This window comes from Staurois parvus, unplaced genomic scaffold (assembly GCF_062004578.1).
Source record: "Staurois parvus isolate SC_StPar_1 unplaced genomic scaffold, SC_StPar_1.0 ptg001719l, whole genome shotgun sequence".
Classification (NCBI taxonomy): Eukaryota; Metazoa; Chordata; class Amphibia; order Anura; family Ranidae; genus Staurois; species Staurois parvus.
This window is the reverse complement of record NW_028319515.1, coordinates 282,341-297,668: the sequence shown is the minus strand read 5'-3', so window position 1 is coordinate 297,668 and position 15,328 is coordinate 282,341. Positions and strand designations below refer to the sequence as shown.

Genomic DNA, 15,328 nt, shown 5'->3' with positions numbered 1-15,328 from the left:
CTTGTGCCCCACCAAAGCCATCCGCTCCCCCCTAAGCCCTTTGTCCCGTAAGATTTGCGTGGGGGGCTGGCAAGGAGGCTGTACACACAGGCTACAACTAAGCCACTTTATCACATTATACATCATCATCATTATTACGTTCACTTCTGTCACCAGCGCGGTATAGCATTCTGTGCCGCCATTATGGTTCTTTGTCATTGTTTGCACCCTTTCACATGTTTTTTTGCATATGTTGTGTTTACACTCGGATGGGGGGCATACGTGTATTCATTATATATTTATTGTATGTATTTTTATGTTTTTTTTCTTCATGCACTAAAAGTAGCGCAACACCCATTCACTTTTTATTTGATTTCACTATTTTGGAATATAGTTAGGTGTCTGCGGCCACTTTTGTGGGGGGTCATTGCAGTTAGGGAGGTAGCGCAGGGGGACCATCCTTATACCGCCTTGTAGACATGTTAGAAATATATTTGAAATGCTACAATTTTGTCCATTTTCAATATATTTTAAAATATATTTCAATAAATATATATATATTTTGTAATATATAAAAAACGCATTTCAACACGCATTATACACATATACAGGTGAAACTGGAAAAATGAGAATCTGGTGCAAAAAGTTGATTTATTTCAGTGCAGCAACTTAAAAGGTGACACTAATATATGAGACTCATTCCATGCAAAGCAAGATAGTTCCAGCCGTGATTTGTCATCATTGTGATGATTATGGCTTACAGCTCATGAAAACCCCAAATCCACAATCTCAGAAAATGAGAATATTCCATGTAATCAATAAAACACGGATTGTACGTAGAACAATATCGCACCTCTGAGAAGTAGAAGCTGCATATGTACTCAGTACTTGGTTCGGGCCCCTTTTGCAGCAATTACTGCCTCAATGCGGCGTGGCATGGAAGCTATCAGCCTGTGGCACTGCTGAGGTGTTATGGAAGACCAGGATGCTTCAATAGCGGCCTTCAGCTCTTCTGCATTGTTTGGTCTCATGTCTCATCTTTCTCTTGGCAATGCCCCATAGATTCTCTATGGGGTTCAGGTCAGGCGAGTTTGCTGGCCAATCAAGCACAGTAATCCCACGGTCATTGAACCAGGTTTGGGTGCTTTTGGCAGTGTGGGCGGTGCCAAGTCCTGCTGGAAAATGAAGTCAGCATCTCCATAAAGCTGGTCTGTGGAAGGAAGCATGAAGTGCTCCAAAATCTCCTGGTAGATGGCTGCGGTGACCCTGGACTTAATGAAGCACAGTGGACCAACACCAGCAGATGACATGGCTCCCCAAATCAACACAGACTGTGGAAACTTCACACTGGACTTCAAGCATCTTGCAGTGTGTGCCTCTCCATTCTTCCTCCATACTCGGGGTCCTTGGGCCTCTCCATTCTTCCTCCATACTCGGGGTCCTTGGGCCTCTCCATTCTTCCTCCATACTCGGGGTCCTTGTGCCTCTCCATTCTTCCTCCATACTCGGGGTCCTTGGGCCTCTCCATTCTTCCTCCATACTCGGGGTCCTTGGGCCTCTCCATTCTTCCTCCATACTTGGGGTCCTTGGTTTCCATATGAGATGCAAAAGTTGCTCTCATCAGAAAAGAGGACTTTGGACCACTGAAGACAGACCAGGTCTGTTTTTCTTTAGCCCAGGTAAGACGCTTCTGATGTTGTTTGTTGTTCAGGAGCGGCTTGACAAGAGGAATACGACATTTGAAGCCCATGTCCAGGATCCGTCTGTGTGTGGTGGCTCTTGATGCACTGACTCCAGCCTCAGTCCACTCCTTGTGAAAGTCCCCAACACTTTTGAATGGCCTTTTCCTGACAATCCTCTCCAGGCTGCGGTCATCCCTGCTGCTTGTGCACCTTTTTCTTCCACACTTTTCCCTTCCACATAACTTTCTATTAATGTGCTTTGATACGGCACTTTGGGAACATCCAACTTCTTCTGCAATTCCCTTTTGAGGCTTTCCCTCCTTATGTAGGGTGTCAGTGATGGTGTCAGGTCAGCAGTCTTTCCCATGATTGTGATTCCTACTGAACCAGACTGAGAGACCATTTAAAGGCTCAGGAACCCTTTGCAGGTGTTATGGCTGAATGAGCTGATTAGAGTGGGACACTTTGAGCCGAGATTATTCCACCTTTTCACAATATTCTCATTTTCTGAGATTGTGGATTTGGGGTTTTCATGAGCTGTAAGCCATAATCATCACAATTAGAGATGAGCGAAGAAATGAAAAATTCGATTCGACTGATTCGGCGAATTCGTGGACAATATTCGATTCGAGTCGAATAAATTCGCTGTGAATTTAACTTAAAAAAGGGTGTTTCTAGGCTTCAGAGAGACTTAATATTAGTGCAGAACACTGTACCTTTAATTTAAATGCCCTTGGAGTCTGCTGGGGAAGAGAAATAATACTGTCACTCAGTATGACATGCAGATGAGTGCCGTCGATCTTAGAATCACCGCACACTTCACTCATTTGGCCAGTCACGGGGCCAAAACCAGTGTTTGGAGCCACAGTGTGGCGGTGGAGGCAGCAGCAATGGGAGGCCATACAGCAACCTATGACAAAATGGAAACCAGCAGGAGTGTGAGGAGACCTGAAAGTGGCACATGGCAGAGTGGGAGCAATGGGAGGCGGTACAAGGACCCATGTCACACTGTGGACCCAGCAGCAGCGTGACGAGGCGGTACGGGGGCCCATGGCAGATTTGGGGCCTGGCAGCACCTATGGGAGACCTGTAATCTGCCAGCAACCTATGACAAAATGGAAACCAGCAGGAGTGTGAGGAGACCTGAAAGTGGCACATGGCAGAGTGGGAGCAATGGGAGGCGGTACAGGGACCCATGTCACACTGTGGACCCAGCAGCAGCGTGACCAGGCGGTACGGGGGCCCATGGCAGATTACAGGCCTGGCAGCAGCAATGGGAGGCCCGTAATCTGCCAGCACCCTATGACAAAAAATGGAACACACCAGCAGTGTGTGAGGAGACCTGAAAGTGGCACATGGCAGAGTGTGGCGATGGAGACAGCAGCAATGGGAGGCCGTACAGGGACCCATGAGAGACTGTGGACCTGGCAGCAGCATGATGAGGCGGTATAGGGGCCCATGGCAGATTAGGGGCCTGGTAGCAGCTATAGGAGGCCCGTAATCTGCCAGCACCCTATGACAAAAAATGGAACACACCAGCAGTGTGTGAGGAGACCTGAAAGTGGCACATGGCATGAGAGACTCTGGACCTGGCAGCAGCATGAGGAGGCGGTATATAGGGGCCCATGGCAGATTAGGGGCCTGGCAGCAGCTATGGGAGGCCCGTAATCTGCCAGCATCCTATGTCAAAAAATTGAACACACCAGCAGTGTGAGGAGACCTGAAAGTGGCACATGGCAGAGTGTGGCTATGGAGACAGCAGCAATGGGAGGCCGTACAGGGACCCATGACACACTCTGGACTTGGCAGCAGCATGAGGAGGCGGTATAGGGGCCCATGGCAGATTAGGGGCCTGGCAGCAGCTATGGGAGGCCCGTAATCTGCCAGCATCCTATGACAAAAAATGTAACACACCAGCAGTGTGAGGAGACCTGAAAGTGGCACATGGCAGAGTGTGGCGATGGAGACAGCAGCAATGGGAGGCCGTACAGGGACCCATGAAAGACTCTGGACCTAGCAGCAGCATGAGGAGGCGGTATATAGGGGCCTATGGCAGATTAGGGGCCTGGCAGCAGCTATAGGAGGCCCGTAATCTGCCAGCACCCTATGTCAAAAAATTCAACACACCAGCAGTGTGAGGAGACCTGAAAGTGGCACATGGCAGAGTGTGGCGATGGAGACAGCAGCAATGGGAGGCCGTACAGGGACCCATGAGAGACTGTGGACCTGGCAGCAGCATGAGGAGGCGGTATAGGGGCCCATGGCAGATTAGGGGCCTGGCAGCAGCTATAGGAGGCCCGTAATCTGCCAGCACCCTATGTCAAAAAATTCAACACACCAGCAGTGTGAGGAGACCTGAAAGTGGCACATGGCATGAGACACTGTGGACCTGGCAGCAGCATGAGGAGGCGGTACAGGGGCCCATGGCAAATTAGGGGCCTGGCAGCAGCTATGGGAGGCCCGTAATCTGCTAGCACCCTATGTCAAAAAATTCAACACACCAGCAGTGTGTGAGGAGACCTGAAAGTGGCACATAGCAGAGTGTGGCGATGGAGACAGCAGCAATGGGAGGCCGTACAGGGACCCATGAGAGACTGTGGACCTGGCAGCAGCATGAGGAGGCGGTATAGGGGCCCATGGCAGATTAGGGGCCTGGTAGCAGCTATAGGAGGCCCGTAATCTGGCAGCACCCTATGACAAAAAATTGAACACACCAGCAGTGTGTGAGGAGACCTGAAAGTGGCACATGGCATGAGAGACTCTGGACCTGGCAGCAGCATGAGGAGGCGGTATATAGGGGCCCATGGCAGATTAGGGGCCTGGCAGCAGCTATGGGAGGCCCGTAATCTGCCAGCATCCTATGTCAAAAAATTGAACACACCAGCAGTGTGAGGAGACCTGAAAGTGGCACATGGCAGAGTGTGGCTATGGAGACAGCAGCAATGGGAGGCCGTACAGGGACCCATGACACACTCTGGACTTGGCAGCAGCATGAGGAGGCGGTATAGGGGCCCATGGCAGATTAGGGGCCTGGCAGCAGCTATGGGAGGCCCGTAATCTGCCAGCACCCTATGACAAAAAATGTAACACACCAGCAGTGTGAGGAGACCTGAAAGTGGCACATGGCAGAGTGTGGCGATGGAGACAGCAGCAATGGGAGGCCGTACAGGGACCCATGAGAGACTCTGGACCTAGCAGCAGCATGAGGAGGCGGTATATAGGGGCCTATGGCAGATTAGGGGCCTGGCAGCAGCTATAGGAGGCCCGTAATCTGCCAGCACCCTATGTCAAAAAATTCAACACACCAGCAGTGTGAGGAGACCTGAAAGTGGCACATGGCAGAGTGTGGCGATGGAGACAGCAGCAATGGGAGGCCGTACAGGGACCCATGAGAGACTGTGGACCTGGCAGCAGCATGAGGAGGCGGTATAGGGGCCCATGGCAGATTAGGGGCCTGGCAGCAGCTATAGGAGGCCCGTAATCTGCCAGCACCCTATGTCAAAAAATTCAACACACCAGCAGTGTGAGGAGACCTGAAAGTGGCACATGGCATGAGACACTGTGGACCTGGCAGCAGCATGAGGAGGCGGTACAGGGGCCCATGGCAAATTAGGGGCCTGGCAGCAGCTATGGGAGGCCCGTAATCTGCTAGCACCCTATGTCAAAAAATTCAACACACCAGCAGTGTGTGAGGAGACCTGAAAGTGGCACATGGCAGAGTGTGGCGATGGAGACAGCAGCAATGGGAGGCCGTACAGGGACCCATGACAGACTCTGGACTTGGCAGCAGCATGAGGAGGCGGTATAGGGGCCCATGGCAGTTTAGGGGCCTGGCAGCAGCTATGGGAGGCCCATAATCTGCCAGCACCCTATGTCAAAAAATTCAACACACCAGCAGTGTGTGAGGAGACCTGAAAGTGACACATGGCAGAGTGTGGCGATGGAGACAGCAGCAATGGGAGGCCGTACAGGGACCCATGAGAGACTCTGGACTTGGCAGCAGCATGAGGAGGCGGTATATAGGGGCCCATGGCAGATTAGGGGCCTGGCAGCAGCTATGGGAGGGCCGTAATCTGCCAGCACCCTATGTCAAAAAATTCAACACACCAGCAGTGTGAGGAGACCTGAAAGTGGCACATGGCATGAGAGACTGTGGACCTGGCAGCAGCATGAGGAGGCGGTATAGGGGCCCATGGCAGATTAGGGGCCTGGCAGCAGCTATGGGATGCCCGTAATCTGCCAGCACCCTATGACAAAATGGAACCCTGGGCTGGGGCAGGCAGAACCGCCGTATCTTTATCACGGTTTTCCCAGGCCACCGAATGGCGACGCTGCATATGCTGACGCAACGCTGTAGTCCCAACATGGTCCCCCTGGCCACGCTTGACTTTCTGGCCACATAGTCGACATACGGCTACGTTTACTTCCTCGGGCGGCTTGACGAAAAATTGCCACACCGCCGAGTAGGAAACTTTGCCCCCGCTACTCCTCACTGGCTGACTGCTACTTCCTCCGTGCACACCGGCACCACTACTGGCCGTGGTGGTAGGCTGCAGTGGAGCTGGTGCTCTACTCCGTGGCCGTTTGCCTCCACTGACACTGCTGCGACCCTGCTGCCTCCTGGCAGCAGCAATGGGAGGCCGTACAGGGACCCATGACACACTCTGGACCTGGCAGCAGCATGAAGAGGCGGTACAGGGGCCCATGGCAGATTACGGGCCTGGCAGCAGCAATGGGAGGCCCGTAATCTGCCAGCACCCTATGACAAAAAATGGAACACACCAGCAGTGTGAGGAGACCTGAAAGTGGCACATAGCAGAGTGTGGCGATGGAGACAGCAGCAATGGGAGGCCGTACAGGGACCCATGAGAGACTCTGGACCTGGTAGCAGCATGAGGAGGCGGTATATAGGGGCCTATGGCAGATTAGGGGCCTGGCAGCAGCTATGGGAGGCCCGTAATCTGCCAGCACCCTATGTCAAAAAATTCAACACACCAGCAGTGTGAGGAGACCTGAAAGTGGCACATGGCAGAGTGTGGCGATGGAGACAGCAGCAATGGGAGGCCGTACAGGGACCCATGAGAGACTCTGGACCTAGCAGCAGCATGAGGAGGCGGTATATAGGGGCCCATGGCAGATTAGGGGCCTGGCAGCAGCTATAGGAGGCCCGTTATCTGGCAGCACCCTATGTCCAAAAATTCAACACACCAGCAGTGTGAGGAGAACTGAAAGTGGCACATGTTTGTGGCATGATTCATGGCAGATTTAGTCAGTTGTGTCAGGAACTGGTGGTTTGAAATCCAGACTAATCCACGCCTGATTCATTTTCACAAACGTGAGTCTCTCCACACTTTGGGTGGACAGTCGTGTCCTCCGCGGAGTTACAATACCTCCTGCCGCACTAAACACGCGCTCCGATGCCACGCTACTGGCCGGGCATGACAGCCTTTCAAGGGCAAATTCAGCTAGTTGGGGCCAAAGGTCAAGTTTCGTTGCCCAGTAGTCAAGGGGATTGTCTACCTCGGTTGGCAGGGTGCTGTCCAAGTAGGCCCAAGCCTGTTGTTTGAGCTCCTGCTCCAGGTCCACCTGATGCTGCTGCTGCTGCTGCGGCTGGTTAGTAGTTTCCTCACTGCGCTGGTGAAGAAAGCTACTCATCATCGACTGCAGACTGAGGCAGCCGCTGCTGGTGGAGCTGCCACTGCTCCTACCACCCCACCCCTCCCCTGCTGCCATGCCAGCGGAACGCGAGCGCACAGGGCCCACAGTGTCTGAGGATGGATGTTGGCGCACAAAGGCAGAGACCAACTGACTACATAGGTGGTTTTTATAGTACGTAATTTTGGCCTCCCTCTCAGCAGGTGTGAAAAAGGCCACCATTTTGGACCGGTAGCGAGGGTCCAACAAGGTGGACAGCCAAAAGTCATCCCTCTGTCTGATGGTTATTATTCGGCTGTCGCTACGCAAGCAACCGAGCATGCTATGGGCCATTTGTGCCAAGGAATGCGAGGGACTCCCTGCCTCCATCTCCACAGCATACTGCCACGGTGCGTCTGGGTCCTCTGTCTCCTCCTCCTCCTCCTCTACCAGATGCTCCTGCTCCTCCACTCATGTCCGCTGAGTGGAAAAACCACCCATTTCACTCAATAATTCCTGAGCACCAATGTCCTCCTCTACCTCCTCCTCTTCTTCCTGTCCTGCCCCCACAGGGGTCATGTGGCGTTGAGATCTGTGCGCCACGTCTACCGCACCTTGACCAGCCATTGTTAACAGCATTTGTTCCAGGACGTGCAACAGAGGAATGACGTCGTTCATCCCATAGTCCTGCCGACTCACGAATAGCGTGGCCTCCTCAAAGGGCCTGAGCAAGCGGCAGGTGTCACGCATGAGCTGCCAATGGCTGACATCTAAGTTACACAGTGAGTACCTTTATCCGCTTTTAACATCAGGAAATCTGTGATGGCCTTTCGCTGTTCGTAAAGGCGGTCTAACATATGTAGGGTTGAATTCCACCTTGTTGCAACGTCACAGCATGAGGAGTCGGTACGGGGGCCCATGGCAGATTACGTGCCTGGCAGCAGCAATGGGAGGCCCGTAATCTGCCAGCACCCTATGTCAAAAAATTGAACACACCAGCAGTGTGAGGAGACCTGAAAGTGGCACATGGCAGAGTGTGGCTATGGAGACAGCAGCAATGGGAGGCCGTACAGGGACCCATGACACACTCTGGACTTGGCAGCAGCATGAGGAGGCGGTATAGGGGCCCATGGCAGATTAGGGGCCTGGCAGCAGCTATGGGAGGTCCGTAATCTGCCAGCACCCTATGTCAAAAAATTCTACACACCAGCAGTGTGTGAGGAGACCTGAAAGTGGCACATGGCAGAGTGTGGCGATGGAGACAGCAGCAATGGGAGGCCGTACAGGGACCCATGAGAGACTCTGCACCTGGCAGCAGCATGAGGAGGCGGTATATAGGGGCCTATGTCAGATTAGGGGCCTGGCAGCAGCTATAGGAGGCCCGTAATCTGCCAGCACCCTATGTCAAAAAATTCTACACACCAGCAGTGTGTGAGGAGACCTGAAAGTGGCACATGGCAGAGTGTGGCGATGGAGACAGCAGCAATGGGAGGCCGTACAGGGACCCATGAGAGACTCTGGACCTGGCAGCAGCATGAGGAGGCGGTATATAGGGGCCTATGGCAGATTAGGGGCCTGGCAGCAGCTATGGGAGGCCTGTAATCTGCCAGCACCCTATGTCAAAAAATTCAACACACCAGCAGTGTGAGGAGACCTGAAAGTGGCACATGGCAGAGTGTGGCGATGGAGACAGCAGCAATGGGAGGCCGTACAGGGACCCATGAGAGACTCTGGACCTGGCAGCAGCATGAGGAGGCGGTATATAGGGGCCCATGGCAGATTAGGGGCCTGGCAGCAGCTATAGGGGGCCCATAATCTGGCAGCACCCTATGTCAAAAAATTCAACACACCAGCAGTGTGTGAGGAGACCTGAAAGTGGCACATGGCAGAGTGTGGCGATGGAGACAGCAGCAATGGGAGGCCGTACAGGGACCCATGAGAGACTCTGGACCTAGCAGCAGCATGAGGAGGCGGTATATAGGGGCCTATGTCAGATTAGGGGCCTGGCAGCAGCTATAGGAGGCCCGTAATCTGCCAGCACCCTATGTCACTCTCCTCGCCAGTACTTATTCGCCTGGCTGCTGAAAAGGCCGATGTCTCCCCCCGTTCCTGACCGCCCTCTGTTAGCTCTTCCTCACTGTACAGTGGGGCTGAGCCCACAGCATGCGATACTTCGCTTGGTGAGGGAACAGCAAAGGACAGGGGCAGGTAGAGGACATGTGATTTCAGTGGGCTTGCTCCCGGGCCATGCCAACTAACGGTTGTGTCTGACGTACCCACCGACCGTTGGCTGTAGGTGTCAGAGGTGACCTGGGAAGAGGAAGACGACCGAGCCAACCAATCAATGACGGCAGGGTTGTCGGTGGAGACACGACCGCTGGATGACACCGGGAGCACTGGCCTCTGGCTGCGAATAGTGCTGCCTCGACCCCTTCCTCTGCTGCCACGTCTGCTCGCTCCTAAAAAATTGCCTCCTCTGCCACTCCTCTGCATGTTGTCTGACATACTCTTTAATTCAACGATTATGTGTCCCTGAGTAACAATTCTGTGTCTGTCCCTGAGTAACAATTCTCTGGCACTCAGTAACAATTCTGTCTGTCCCTGAGTAAAAATTCTGTGGCCCTAAGTAAAGTTTCTGTGGCCCTGAGTAACAATTCTCTGGCACTCAGTAACAATTCTGTCTGTCCCTGAGTAACAATTCTCTGGCACTCAGTAACAATTCTGTCTGTCCCTGAGTAAAAATTCTGTGGCCCTAAGTAAAGTTTCTGTGGCCCTGAGTAACAATTCTCTGGCACTCAGTAACAATTCTGTCTGTCCCTGAGTAAAAATTCTGTGACCCTAAGTAAAGTTTCTGTGGCCCTGAGTAACAATTCTCTGGCACTCCGTAACAATTCTGTCTGTCCCTGAGTAACAATTCTCTGGCACTCAGTAACAATTCTGTCTGTCCCTGAGTAAAAATTCTGTGGCCCTAAGTAAAGTTTCTGTGGCCCTGAGTAACAATTCTCTGGCACTCCGTAACAATTCTGTCTGTCCCTGAGTATGAATTCTGTGGCCCTAACTAGCGTTTCTTTGTCCCTAAGTAACAGTTCTGTGGCCCTGAGTAACAATTCTGTGTCTGTGCGAGTAACAATTCTGTGGCCCTAAGTAACAGTTCTGTGGCCCTCAGTAACAGTTCTGTGTCTGTGCGAGTAACAATTCTGTGTCTGTGCGAGTAACAATTCTGTGGCCCTAAGTAACAGTTCTGTGGCCTTCAGTAACAATTCTGTGTCTGTGCGAGTAACAATTCTGTGTCTGTGCGAGTAACAATTCTGTGGCCCTAAGTAAAGTTTCTGTGGCCCTAAGTAACAATTTTCTGGCACTCAGTAACAATTCTGTCTGTCCCTGAGTAACAATTCTCTGGCACTCAGTAACAATTCTGTCTGTCCCTGAGTAAAAATTCTGTGGCCCTAAGTAAAGTTTCTGGGGCCCTGAGTAACAATTCTCTGGCACTCAGTAACAATTCTGTCTGTCCCTGAGTAACAATTCTCTGGCACTCAGTAACAATTCTGTCTGTCCCTGAGTAAAAATTCTGTGGCCCTAAGTAAAGTTTCTGTGGCCCTAAGTAACAATTCTCTGGCACTCAGTAACAATTCTGTCTGTCCCTGAGTAACAATTCTCTGGCACTCAGTAACAATTCTGTCTGTCCCTGAGTAAAAATTCTGTGGCCCTAAGTAAAGTTTCTGTGGCCCTGAGTAACAATTCTCTGGCACTCCGTAACAATTCTGTCTGTCCCTGAGTAACAATTCTCTGGCACTCAGTAACAATTCTGTCTGTCCCTGAGTAAAAATTCTGTGGCCCTAAGTAAAGTTTCTGTGGCCCTGAGTAACAATTCTCTGGCACTCCGTAACAATTCTGTCTGTCCCTGAGTATGAATTCTGTGGCCCTAACTAGCGTTTCTTTGTCCCTAAGTAACAGTTCTGTGGCCCTGAGTAACAATTCTGTGTCTGTGCGAGTAACAATTCTGTGGCCCTAAGTAACAGTTCTGTGGCCCTCAGTAACAGTTCTGTGTCTGTGCGAGTAACAATTCTGTGTCTGTGCGAGTAACAATTCTGTGGCCCTAAGTAACAGTTCTGTGGCCTTCAGTAACAATTCTGTGTCTGTGCGAGTAACAATTCTGTGTCTGTGCGAGTAACAATTCTGTGGCCCTAAGTAAAGTTTCTGTGGCCCTAAGTAACAATTTTCTGGCACTCAGTAACAATTCTGTCTGTCCCTGAGTAACAATTCTCTGGCACTCAGTAACAATTCTGTCTGTCCCTGAGTAAAAATTCTGTGGCCCTAAGTAAAGTTTCTGGGGCCCTGAGTAACAATTCTCTGGCACTCAGTAACAATTCTGTCTGTCCCTGAGTAACAATTCTCTGGCACTCAGTAACAATTCTGTCTGTCCCTGAGTAAAAATTCTGTGGCCCTAAGTAAAGTTTCTGTGGCCCTAAGTAACAATTCTCTGGCACTCAGTAACAATTCTGTCTGTCCCTGAGTAACAATTCTCTGGCACTCAGTAACAATTCTGTCTGTCCCTGAGTAAAAATTCTGTGGCCCTAATTAAAGTTTCTGTGGCCCTAAGTAACAATTCTCTGGCACTCAGTAACAATTCTGTCTGTCCCTGAGTAACAATTCTCTGGCACTCAGTAACAATTCTGTCTGTCCCTGAGTAAAAATTCTGTGGCCCTAAGTAAAGTTTCTGTGGCCCTGAGTAACAATTCTCTGGCACTCCGTAACAATTCTGTCTGTCCCTGAGTAACAATTCTCTGGCACTCAGTAACAATTCTGTCTGTCCCTGAGTAAAAATTCTGTGGCCCTAAGTAAAGTTTCTGTGGCCCTGAGTAACAATTCTCTGGCACTCCGTAACAATTCTGTCTGTCCCTGAGTATGAATTCTGTGGCCCTAACTAGCGTTTCTTTGTCCCTAAGTAACAGTTCTGTGGCCCTGAGTAACAATTCTGTGTCTGTGCGAGTAACAATTCTGTGGCCCTAAGTAACAGTTCTGTGGCCCTCAGTAACAGTTCTGTGTCTGTGCGAGTAACAATTCTGTGTCTGTGCGAGTAACAATTCTGTGGCCCTAAGTAACAGTTCTGTGGCCTTCAGTAACAATTCTGTGTCTGTGCGAGTAACAATTCTGTGTCTGTGCGAGTAACAATTCTGTGGCCCTAAGTAAAGTTTCTGTGGCCCTAAGTAACAATTCTCTGGCACTCAGTAACAATTCTGTCTGTCCCTGAGTAACAATTCTCTGGCACTCAGTAACAATTCTGTCTGTCCCTGAGTAAAAATTCTGTGGCCCTAAGTAAAGTTTCTGGGGCCCTGAGTAACAATTCTCTGGCACTCAGTAACAATTCTGTCTGTCCCTGAGTAACAATTCTCTGGCACTCAGTAACAATTCTGTCTGTCCCTGAGTAAAAATTCTGTGGCCTTAAGTAAAGTTTCTGTGGCCCTAAGTAGCAATTCTCTGGCACTCAGTAACAATTCTGTCTGTCCCTGAGTAACAATTCTCTGGCACTCAGTAACAATTCTGTCTGTCCCTGAGTAAAAATTCTGTCGCCCTAATTAAAGTTTCTGTGGCCCTAAGTAACAATTCTCTGGCACTCAGTAACAATTCTGTCTGTCCCTGAGTAAAAATTCTGTGGCCCTAAGTAAAGTTTCTGTGGCCCTGAGTAACAATTCTCTGGCACTCCGTAACAATTCTGTCTGTCCCTGAGTAACAATTCTCTGGCACTCAGTAACAATTCTGTCTGTCCCTGAGTAAAAATTCTGTGGCCCTAAGTAAAGTTTCTGTGGCCCTGAGTAACAATTCTCTGGCACTCCGTAACAATTCTGTCTGTCCCTGAGTATGAATTCTGTGGCCCTAACTAGCGTTTCTTTGTCCCTAAGTAACAGTTCTGTGGCCCTGAGTAACAATTCTCTGGCACTCAGTAACAATTCTGTCTGTCCCTGAGTAAAAATTCTGTGGCTCTAAGTAAAGTTTCTGTGGCCCTGAGTAACAATTCTCTGGCACTCCGTAACAATTCTGTCTGTCCCTGAGTAACAATTCTCTGGCACTCAGTAACAATTCTGTCTGTCCCTGAGTAACAATTCTCTGGCACTCAGTAACAATTCTGTCTGTCCCTGAGTAAAAATTCTGTGGCCCTAAGTAAAGTTTCTGTGGCCCTGAGTAACAATTCTCTGGCACTCAGTAACAATTCTGTCTGTCCCTGAGTAAAAATTCTGTGGCCCTAAGTAAAGTTTCTGTGGCCCTGAGTAACAATTCTCTGGCACTCCGTAACAATTCTGTCTGTCCCTGAGTAACAATTCTCTGGCACTCAGTAACAATTCTGTCTGTCCCTGAGTAAAAATTCTGTGGCCCTAAGTAAAGTTTCTGTGGCCCTGAGTAACAATTCTCTGGCACTCCGTAACAATTCTGTCTGTCCCTGAGTATGAATTCTGTGGCCCTAACTAGCGTTTCTTTGTCCCTAAGTAACAGTTCTGTGGCCCTGAGTAACAATTCTGTGTCTGTGCGAGTAACAATTCTGTGGCCCTAAGTAACAGTTCTGTGGCCCTCAGTAACAGTTCTGTGTCTGTGCGAGTAACAATTCTGTGTCTGTGCGAGTAACAATTCTGTGGCCCCAAGTAAAGTTTCTGTGGCCCTCAGTAACCGTTCTGTGTCTGTGCGAGTAACAATTCTGTGTCTGTGCGAGTAACAATTCTGTGGCCCTAAGTAAAGTTTCTGTGGCCCTAAGTAACAATTCTCTGGCACTCAGTAACAATTCTGTCTGTCCCTGAGTAACAATTCTCTGGCACTCAGTAACAATTCTGTCTGTCCCTGAGTAAAAATTCTGTGGCCCTAAGTAAAGTTTCTGGGGCCCTGAGTAACAATTCTCTGGCACTCAGTAACAATTCTGTCTGTCCCTGAGTAACAATTCTCTGGCACTCCGTAACAATTCTGTCTGTCCCTGAGTAACAATTCTCTGGCACTCAGTAACAATTCTGTCTGTCCCTGAGTAAAAATTCTGTGGCCCTAAGTAAAGTTTCTGTGGCCCTGAGTAACAATTCTCTGGCACTCCGTAACAATTCTGTCTGTCCCTGAGTATGAATTCTGTGGCCCTAACTAGCGTTTCTTTGTCCCTAAGTAACAGTTCTGTGGCCCTGAGTAACAATTCTGTGTCTGTGCGAGTAACAATTCTGTGGCCCTAAGTAACAGTTCTGTGGCCCTCAGTAACAGTTCTGTGTCTGTGCGAGTAACAATTCTGTGTCTGTGCGAGTAACAATTCTGTGGCCCCAAGTAAAGTTTCTGTGGCCCTCAGTAACCGTTCTGTGTCTGTGCGAGTAACAATTCTGTGTCTGTGCGAGTAACAATTCTGTGGCCCTTAGTAAAGTTTCTGTGGCCCTAAGTAACAATTCTCTGGCACTCAGTAACAATTCTGTCTGTCCCTGAGTAACAATTCTCTGGCACTCAGTAACAATTCTGTCTGTCCCTGAGTAAAAATTCTGTGGCCCTAAGTAAAGTTTCTGTGGCCCTGAGTAACAATTCTCTGGCACTCCGTAACAATTCTGTCTGTCCCTGAGTATGAATTCTGTGGCCCTAACTAGCGTTTCTTTGTCCCTAAGTAACAGTTCTGTGGCCCTGAGTAACAATTCTGTGTCTGTGCGAGTAACAATTCTGTGGCCCTAAGTAACAGTTCTGTGGCCCTCAGTAACAGTTCTGTGTCTGTGCGAGTAACAATTCTGTGTCTGTGCGAGTAACAATTCTGTGGCCCCAAGTAAAGTTTCTGTGGCCCTCAGTAACCGTTCTGTGTCTGTGCGAGTAACAATTCTGTGTCTGTGCGAGTAACAATTCTGTGGCCCTTAGTAAAGTTTCTGTGGCCCTAAGTAACAATTCTCTGGCACTCAGTAACAATTCTGTCTGTCCCTGAGTAACAATTCTCTGGCACTCAGTAACAATTCTGTCTGTCCCTGAGTAAAAATTCTGTGGCCCTAAGTAAAGTTTCTGTGGCCCTGAGTAACAATTCTCTGGCACTCCGTAACAAT

At 50.0% G+C, this 15,328-nt stretch overlaps 1 protein-coding gene across 4 annotated transcripts in view; it reads left to right on the top strand.

The window, feature by feature from the left end:
- The window catches only part of LOC149434651 (protein mono-ADP-ribosyltransferase PARP14-like), a 196,616-nt gene that overhangs the window by 112,668 nt on the left and 68,620 nt on the right, over positions 1-15,328 (top strand). The window lies entirely within an intron of this gene.